The following is a 6896-nucleotide window of genomic DNA, read 5'->3' as shown; positions in this document are numbered from 1 at the left end:
GATACCTTCTTTCTGACAAGATCTTTTTGGGACTCTGAATCTGTGATACTATGTTTTAACAATCCCTCCTAGTGATAATCAGTCATAAAACCTATGTTGCAGGTGCCTGGGTCGTGGCTGATGAGCTCAACATTTATGACTAAACTTACCCAAGAGCAGAAAATAGTCATTCTCGTGGTCAATAGATCAGATGAGTGGAGGACGGCATGGCTCTCTGAACCTACATTGGCATCAGGAGGAGTGAGACAGACAGGGGAAGTTTGGATCTAAGAAAAGAAGGAAGTTACTGGATGGATTATATTTAGTTGGAGAAGATGAAGTGGTCAGGTGTTTCTTATCTTCAGATCTACTTTTTCTTTCTTTCACAAAGTTGTCCACTAAGGCATTGACTCTCCTCCTCAACGCTCAAGAAGAGACTTGGCCCAGACATGGAAAACGTTAATTGACAGCTTTTTTCTCAATGCAACTGGGGATGCATAGACATCTGTGGTTGGATAAACCATGTTGCTAATTTTGACAACAAATAAGAATTAATTGATTGTTTTACATTTCTCCTTCCTTTCCCCCTAATACTTCTTAATAGAAGGATCTAAATGGCTTGTCACCGTTTTTTTCATTGCTTTCTTGCACTGCTGAAGCCTTGTCAAGGCCAAAATAATTTAATCATCAAATACAAAAGCTTTTTCACAGACTCCTAGAGTTGTGAGAGATCATGGAATTTTCTCTCTCCACCCCTAAGGCAACAATCCCATCTGAATGATGTTCACTAATTTCTGCCCGACAATTCCAGAGATTCCCAGTGAGCAGACACCAACCCCCTGCATCGTTGTCCCCGGTTCTGGCTGCCTATCAAAATCACCTGTGGAGATTGTTATAAGCAGATGCCCAGGGATGACTCACAAAAATTCTCATTGAATAGGTCAGTGTAGGACAAAGTCCCTTCTACTTCGAAATAACTACAGATGATTCTATTGTGCAGATACAATGGAGAATAAATGATATTAGCACCCCTTTCCATAGTTGATCAACTCTGTGAGAAAACACTACTCTGGCAAGCACTTTTGATGACACCTCAAAATCAATTATTATCCTTTCTCTGTATAAACAGTGATCTGAATGTGTTCAGGACAGCAGTGTGCCCATTCAAAATAGTCATCACCAAAATTCCCTTACAGATGAGTATGGTCATGCCACGCAGTTCAGGTTAATGAGATGTAAGCACAAGTTTCCTTGGAGTTTTGAGGATTATACTCAGGAAGCCTGTGTTTTTTAAGCCTTACCATTGCTGCTTCCTCTTGACTAAGAGAATGGCATAACCTGGAGATCCAGGAAACAGCTTGGAAACAGGAGGACAAATAATACATACCAATGGCAAAGGGGCGCATGAGTGGCTCAGTCAGTTAAGCATCCAACTCTTGATCTCAGATCAGGTCTTGATCTCAAGGCTGTGAGTTCAAGCCCTGCATTGGGCTCCACAATGGGCACGGAGGATACTTTTTAAAAAAATGGCAAAGAAGGAAGCCTTTAGGTTGAACCGAATGGACTCAGCTGTTTTGGTAAATCAAAAATAGTTGAGTATAGGCAATTTCATATGGCTCAATCTAATTAAAGGACCTTGGGTTCAAGATGACATTGCAGTTGTACCAGCACTAGAATACATGTTCCCATACTCACTGTCATGTACGAGGAAATAAAACCCTTATTTCATTAGGTTTCTATTATTCACAGATGAATATAATCCTAATGAATCTATGTGGAGCAAAGACTTTCCTCTTACTAACTTTTGCCAATTAGAGCTGCTCAAAAATATAAGGAATATTGTGTGATCCTCTTTCTAAAAGATAGCTATCATGAACCCTACTTATCTTGACATTCTTAGTTCCTTCTTATGATTATCATATGGCATAACTTTTAAACCATTAATCATCCTGATCCTTGTCTTCTGAACATGCTCCAGGTTGATAATGATCCACTAAAATACATTACCAGACAAATTCTCCCCAATGTAGTTTGATTGGTAAAGTGGGGCATGGACTATTACCTACCATATTTTGGACTTTCTAGTTACATAGGTTCACTTTATTACGGTATTCTTTTCTTCTCTTTTTTTCTTCAGAGCTACCACACTATTAGTTCATATTGATGTTGTACTCATTCCTCTGGCAAAAATGTTACTATGTAAGACCTCTTCTATTCTTTTTTTTTTTAAAGATTTTATTTATTTATTCGACAGAGATAGAGACAGCCAGCGAGAGAGGGAACACAAGCAGGGGGAGTGGGAGAGGAAGAAGCAGGTTCATAGCGGAGGAGCCTGATGTGGGGCTCGATCCCATAACGCCGGGATCACGCCCTGAGCCGAAGGCAGACGCTTAACCGCTGTGCCACCCAGGCGCCCCAGACCTCTTCTATTCTTGCTTATAGTTAATTTTCCTTAAATGTTTCATCTAAGTTTGAAATTTTACTGCATCTTGGGTCTTTTATTTAAATCCACTGAGATTATTTTTGGATTCTGACGAGTTGTCACCACCAGCTTTATGTCATCCTCAAATGATATAGACATGTAATCTCCACATCATCAAGGTGAATGATTTTTTTAAAAGCAACATAATAGACCCAAGGGCATGGCCAAGTTCTTACTTACATTTATATTTCACCCACTCCAGAATGATTTATTCATACCTTACTGTATGCAAGCCATAAACAACAACAAAACAGAGTTCTTATACTCAACGAAGTAGACAATTCAATACAACATGGTAAGTGCTGAGATAAAAGCAAGTGTTGATTGCAATGGCAGCAACTAGGAGATTTTTCAGGTCAGAAAATTCTTCTAGAAGGAAGAGATGTGAAAGCTGAGACACGAAGGTGACTAGATTTAACCAGGTAAGAGGAGAGATAAATATTACAAGTATAAGAGACTGCATATGCCAAGGCCTAGAGTTAGGGGAACATGGTAGGAATTCAGGAATCCAGTATCCAATCTGGCAAGATGGAGCATGTGTGTGTGTGTGTGTGTGTGTGTGTGTGTGTGTGTGTGTGTGGTTTTGGGGCTCAAACAGATGGGGGAGAAGGGAAGTAGGTAGAAAGACAAGATGTGTAGGTAGAGCTGTCGGCAGAGGTCAGAACTTGAATGGCCTTATGTTTCCTATAAAAGATTTTATATTGAGAGAAGAAAGTGTGTTGAAGGGTTGCATGTCCAATAGTAACATGATCAGATTTGCAGTTTTACTTGTTGGATAACATTATTTGGTTTACTTAAAAATGTTAAAATATTGTTCTAGCAACAGTGTGGAAAATTAATTAAAATGGGGGCAAGACTAGAGGCAAGGGAGCCTTCTAGAGGATGTGGAGGCTAATCAGGCATAAGTTAACCAGGGTGAGTGCTGCAGAGATGGGGAGATTTGGGAGTATTCAAGTGTTACGGAGGTAGAAGGGTTATGACTTGGAAGTGGATAGGAAAGAGGATGAGAAGTAATAAAGGGAAGTGAAAGAAAACTTTCTGTTTTGGGGTAAATGCTGCTCAGGTGTGTTTTAGGGAGATGGTGATGAATGCAGTTTGGGTCATGAAGGGTTTGAATGCCTAATGGACATTTTCGAGGTGCTATCCAATATGAAGTCAGCTACACTGATCTGGAATTCAGGAGAGACCTCTGAGCTTCAACAAAGATGGTCTATGACACAGATACAATTAACTACCCAAGAAGGGAGTAGAGAGTACCTACTAGATGACTAGTATTTAAAGGTTGGGAAGAGAGGAGATTTGGGAAGATAATTGACAGGAAGTGGCCAAAAATATAGGAGAAAAACCAGGAGAACATGATGCCTTCAAGGTCAAATGACGTATGTTTGGAAGAAGGCAGGGACAATAACAGTGTCAAAGCCTACTAAAGAATCAAGTAAGATTACACTGAGTGATGAAAATATCTTCTATCCCCTTGGGAGAACAGTTTTGTGGGGTGGAGCCCTAGCGTGGGGAACAAAAGTAAGGTAAGGATATAGAAAATGTGGACAATTGTTTCAAATTTTTTTGGTTGTCGCTATTGCCGTTGTTAAGAAATAAAGAAGGAGGGAATGGGGAAACAAAGGGGAATTGCAGTTGGAGAGGATGTTGTTGCTTTTATAAGATGGGAAAGACCTCTTTGAATGCTGAAAGGCAGGTGTACCTAAACAGCAAGGAGGAAAGGAAGACTCAGGAGATATTGACGAAGTGAGATCCCCTAGGGAATATGAGAGGGTGTAAGGGGTAGCAGATCTTGACCACTGGTAAAAGAATGAGTCTTGGAGACAGGGAGAAAGACAAATTGCATTACTATATAAAGTAAGGAAGGAGAAACTTATTCAGAATTCCTATTAGGATTGGATTCAACTGCAAATGACAGAAACTACACAATAAAAGTGGATTAGATACAATAAAAGCTTTTCTATGTGGCCACAAAACATTCCACTTTGTTCATGGCTGGTGTAATATTTTCTTCTTATAGAAGAAAAGGAGGATGGATGTTAGGAGGCAATTAGCATGTTGTATGACAGGAGGGAATGTTAGATCTCGCCTTGAAAAGGATGGAAGAAACCCTTGGGCCCATACAGCACACGTGTGGTTAAGATATCACCATGTACTTTGTGGCATCTAACCATGGGTTTTCAACATTTCTAGTCATTAGGGAAATGCAAATCAAAATCATAATGAGATAAGACTTTATACCCATTAGGATGGCTATTGTTAAAAAACTTAAAAAAGGAAAGTAAAAAATGTTGGCGAATATATGGAGAAGTTGAATTGGAACCCTCCTGTGCATTACTGGTGGGCAAGTAAAGTGCAGCAACCATTGTGGGAAACAGTTTGGTGGTTCCCCCCAAAATTATAAATGGAATTATCATATGACTCAGTAATTGAATTTCTACGTATATACCAAAAAACCCCAAAATTTGAAAGTAGAGACTCAGGTATTTGTACAGCCATGTTCACAGTAGCATTATTCCCAATTGACAAAAAAGCAACCCAAGTGTCCAACAGTGGACGAATGGATAAACGAAATATGGTGCATATGTATTATCCAAGTATTATCCAGCCTCAATGAAATTAATGAATGAAATTCTGACACATGTTACAACACGGATGATCCTTGAACACATGATGCCGAGGGAGAGAAGTCAGACACGAAAGGACAAATATTGTATGATTCCACTTATATGAAGCACCAAAATAGGCAAATTCATCGAGACAGAAAACGGAAGTCTCCAGCCGCTGAGGGGAGGAAGAAATGGGGAGTTATTATTTAATGGGGAAAGTTTCTCTTGGGGGATAACGAGAAAGTTCTGGAGATGGATGGTGACGTTGAGCTGCACAACAGTGTGGATGTACTTAATGCTAGTGAATTTCACATTTAAAATGGTTAAAATGGTAAATTTTATGTTGTACAGAACTTACGCTGATAAAGAAAAATGAAACGAGAGAAGCAGCTGTCCTTGCGTGGTATGGATTCGTGTAAACCTTTCGGCATGGTTGTGGGAAGTTGAAGGAGTCTGCATTCAATGGCTTTGATTTTCTCTGAGTGTAATTTGGGGAAGATGTGTGTTTGCACACGTGTGTGTATGTTTATATCCATAAACCAGTAGGCTGTGTTTTCCAGAAAGCAGAAAGGACTGAAACAGTGACTTGTGTAATGGGCAAAAGGGCTGACTATTGACTCGGGATTGCACAGAATCTCCCTCCTTTCCTCATGACATGCTCTTCTCTCTGGATGTTAAGATACAATCTGATCCACTCCTACCTGATTTTTCCAACTCTTTTTATGGTTCTGGTCCTACCATCTAGGAGATGGTAGCAGACTATCTTTCAAACAGGGGCTCACCTCCAACTCCTTTCTTGAGTTAGCTCTTGAAGGAATTACACCAGAGAGACTTATATTTACAGTTTGCAGAGCATGTCCCCATAGACCCTATTTCTTGATCTTCACATCAGTTAGAATATTCTTTCTCATCCCAGCCCTGTCATTAACTCTGACTTTTGGAATTGAGTTGTTGCTGTTGTTGCTGTTGTTGTTGTTGTTGTTTTCCCCCAGAGCCTTTGTTTTCCTCATCTGTAAAATAGGATATTTAAATTTCCTTAGAATAGGCTTCCATGTTTCACTGAATTATGCTTGTGAAACCTGGGGACTGCACTCTCCCCCGACCCCTCTCCACCGTTCTTGCTCCTACAATCACTCACCAGCTCAGTTCAGGTCTGCCTCTGAGTGACCTCCTATATCTCTCTGTCTCTCCTCTCTTGCCTGGCGGCCCTACCTCAGTTCAAGCTATGGCCATGTCTTGCTAAATAATGCAGCCTCTAACTAGGTCCCCCGCTACCAGTTTTCTCCTCAGATGAGTCCATCTTCTCTCTTGCTAATAATTAATTATCTTGCTAAAAAAACAAACAAACAAATTTTGTCACCTCAGTCCTTTCTTAAAATATCCATTAGCTCCACATGGCTGGCTTTCAAGACAAAAGCCCAAATTCCCTAACTTGGCATAGAAGTCACTTCCCTATCTTGCCCCAGCTTCTTTCTTGCTCTGTCTCCCGGCATCCTTCTGCTTCTGCCCTTTTGCCCCACTGACCCCAGACACCGACCCCAGGCACTGACCCTGGGCACTAATGCCGTGCCACAGCACAGTGCCTTTGCACACACTGCTCTCTGTCAGGGATGTCCTTCCTGCAGGACTAGCCCAGTGCAACACTGTCTTAACTTGCTTTAATGTTGAAGGTGGAATGATGGGATAAATAAGGCCAGAAAAAAGGAGGGTAAAGATTTTTGAGACCTACTCGATTCCCTCATTTCTATACTGAGCCTTCAAGCAGACCCCTCACAGCAGTTTCCTTGTTCCTCCTCTGCCCATGGGAAAGAGGAAGGGGTTTGTTT

General features: G+C 40.8%; 1 non-coding gene across 1 annotated transcript; it reads left to right on the top strand.

Annotated features, from left to right (window-relative positions):
• The first annotated feature begins 4516 nt into the window (after window positions 1–4516).
• LOC121102963 lies at window positions 4517–4643 on the top strand. The gene has a single exon (XR_005835120.1). It is a non-coding gene; the product is annotated as a U6atac minor spliceosomal RNA (small nuclear RNA).
• Window positions 4644–6896: the final 2253 nt, after the last annotated feature.

The sequence above is a fragment of the Ursus maritimus genome, unplaced genomic scaffold, assembly GCF_017311325.1.
Source record: "Ursus maritimus isolate PB19 unplaced genomic scaffold, ASM1731132v1 scaffold_16, whole genome shotgun sequence".
NCBI lineage: Eukaryota > Metazoa > Chordata > Mammalia > Carnivora > Ursidae > Ursus > Ursus maritimus.
The sequence above is the reverse complement of the archived record's forward strand: the minus strand, read 5'-3'. Positions and strand labels throughout refer to the sequence as shown.